Raw genomic sequence first — 3,112 nt, 5'->3', positions numbered from 1 at the left:
AGGAAAATCGGCGTAAGCTTAGCTCACCGTCGAAAGTTGTGCTCCGGGAAGAAGGACTAGGTAGCATAGTTAAAATTAGCATGATAATGATGTAGCCGGTCAAGCTAGCAATGACGTGATGGAGTAATAAACTTCTCAACAACAAAGTACTAGGAGTACTAAATCATAGTGTTGATTTGATTCACTAATCGGTGTTCACGGTTGACGACAACCCAGAACCCGTGAAGTGACTATGACGGGGAAAGGTACTACTTCATCAAAAATTCATAAGATGTAGTGTAATGGTTGATATCCTCGAGATACCAGGGGGTAATACTCGAAGGTAGATCAAAATAGAGGTTGGGCAGACGTATTGACCTGCAGAAGGGAAGTACTTTAACTTGTTCAAGAATGGGATCAAAGAAGAACAATCACGGTCGGAACAACGATTGCAAAGGAAAAAATCACAGATATAGATCAAATTATACCAAGTGAATAATTATTGTTACGAGAAGCTACCATGATAAGCTCTACATCATTTCCATGGGCATGAACACAAAGTTCAAGGTTGACTCCCACTTCTCCAATGTATAACCATTCATTCACTGCTCTAATAAAAAAATGATTCCAGTGTGAAAACCTACTTGGTGAATTACCAGAGGAGTATGACCCGTGAAAACTTTTGGGCTCACACAGATTAAGGAAGGCATATGTTCAACCCATCAGGGCATCTTACGAACATACACCACAAGTTTCAAGAGTAAATATCACCAGCTCAAAAGCAGACCATGGTTGGCCAATCAGAGGATAGGATTTACCAATGGCATTACATATTAGAGAAAGAACTTCCAAAGTGATTGAATATGAAGGACAGTGTCAGATAAAATCCAACAAAGGATCCGGTGGTCCTCAAGGGATCTGATGCGAGTATCGGTACTTAACCAGAGGAAGAAAGAATGCAAGGAGATCAGATTATCGAAACAACTGAATAATTCAAAGCTCAAATGCACAAGAATTATGATTTCCAAATCATAGGAGCAAAAGCAAACGCTCTAATCAAGGAAGGATAAGTTGAGTAGGCTTAGGGGTACAATCAATGGTAATTTGATTGGTCGAGATCCAGCTCATGTTTAAAATTACATCCGAGCCGAAAGGATGAATTCTAGGAACTGATTAAGGATTGCGAACATTCGCAACATATTGAATCAACGGACTCTGTCAGGGGTGTCGTGTGACATATGCCAAAGGATGGCTTATCATGGTGGGGGAGAGTAATACGTCGCCGGTGCCTGGAAACGGGATAAGGCGTAGACATGTACGCCGATGCATCTTACCCAGGTTCGGGGCTCTCCTAGGAGATAACACCCCTAGTCCTGCTCTGCGGGGTCTCCGCATGATCACTATGTCAATAGAGTGGCTACAAGGTTGATCCTAGAGCTGTTTGGCTAGAGGAGGAATAAGGGCAAGGCTAGCTCTACTCCTCTCTTTATGTGTGTGTGTTGTCTATGATGCTGAACCGTTTGCACGGGTGCCCTGGGGGGTTTATATAGGCCAACCCCCCAGGGGTACAATGGTAATCGGGCTGGGTGTAGGACCCAGCCGTCAGCATGTCTGGTGGCCGGCTTCTCCGCCGGCTGCTGGGGCCCTCCGCCTGGTAGGTCCCGCCGACTGTCTCGTACTTCGCCAACAGGCTGCGCCCGCTGCTTGCGGGTCCTGCCGGCTGCTTAGTACTGTGGCAGTGCCATTAATGATGTGTGCTTTGTCGGGGAGAGCATGGCTACAGTTCCGCCACCTGGCGGGCGTTCACTGTAGCCATTCCCCATATCTTCTGATTAATGGAGCACAGACTTTGAGGGAGGGGCCTCCTGCTAGGAGTCGGCCTCCCCCGCGCCGACTGGTCAGGGCCCGCCGCCTTCTGGCTTCTCACGGACAGGTAGGGCCCGCCGCCTGTAGGCCGTACCGACAACCCATAGTGGGAGCATGGCCCTCTTCTGCAATGGGTGATGTCACGGGTTGCATGGCAACAGAGCCGCACCGTGCAAGGGATGTCCGCCCAGTACGCAGCACTATGGCCACGTTCTGCCCTAGATTCGGGGATGGCAGGATGCACTGTAGCCACGCCCGTCTCGTCGTTGTAATGAGGTGCTAACTTTGAGGGAGTGAGGGGCCGACTGCTCGGAGCCGGCCTCCCTGGAGGCCGCCTCCTAGGAGTTGGCCCACCTCATGGCCGCCCTCTGGGCTCCGCCACCTTCTAGCAGCCGGCTGCTCAGACCAGCCGGCCCAAAGAAGGCGGCTCTTCGCCTTTGATGCTTGAGGGGCGCAGCTAGCCCCGATGTCTTCAAATACAAAGGGGAGTGGATGAGGCTACCCGTGGTTATTTACTTCAACAGTAGTCCTCGAAGCTCATGGGGCACCGCGGCTGAGAAGACGAGAAGCCTCAACAGCTTCCTACTCCGAGTGGTCTGGTGGTTTCGCTTTGTCTGTCTTATGAAGTGTCGACTGTTAGGAGTCGGCCGTGACCAGTCAGGCTGCCTGGTGACTTCGAAACATTGTGGTGGGGGCCAGATGGCATGCCAGCCAGACGTTAGACTTGCCGCCCGTTGCCTGCCTGCCACGTGGCACCAGCAGGCCAGGCGCCTGCCAGCCCACGCGCGCGATGGGATGTCGTCGCAGGCTAGGACCCGCCACTACAGGGCCTCGGCACGAGTGTGGATCCATTGTGGACGAGGTGAACGGTTGGGCTTCTGGGGTAATCAATACATGTCGTTACTGGCGCAGTAATCGGGGGATCATGGGGAAGTGGGCGCAGTTAATCCCATGTTCTCGCCCCCTCGGCTTCACCGTCTGGGGCTATAAGTGGGGGGATGAGGGGGGCGGCAAATGCACACGTGCCCTGCTCTCCCTTTTCCTTCGCCATTCTTCTTCCTCTATTCGCTGTCGCGACGCCTCTTCCTCTCGCCGACGCACTGCCGCAGTTCTTCGTCACGGAGCCTTTCCTCGCCGCGGCCTCGCCTGTTCGACACCGCGTCGTGCCTCCGACGAGCTCCTTCGTCCATGGCGTGCTTACGGGCTGGCGACATGGACGGCTCCAACGTGCATGACGAGCATCTCTCCTTCCTCCATAAAACACATC

Source organism: Triticum aestivum, chromosome 7A, assembly GCF_018294505.1.
Source record: "Triticum aestivum cultivar Chinese Spring chromosome 7A, IWGSC CS RefSeq v2.1, whole genome shotgun sequence".
Lineage (NCBI taxonomy): Eukaryota > Viridiplantae > Streptophyta > Magnoliopsida > Poales > Poaceae > Triticum > Triticum aestivum.
Note: the sequence above shows the minus strand (reverse complement) of the source record.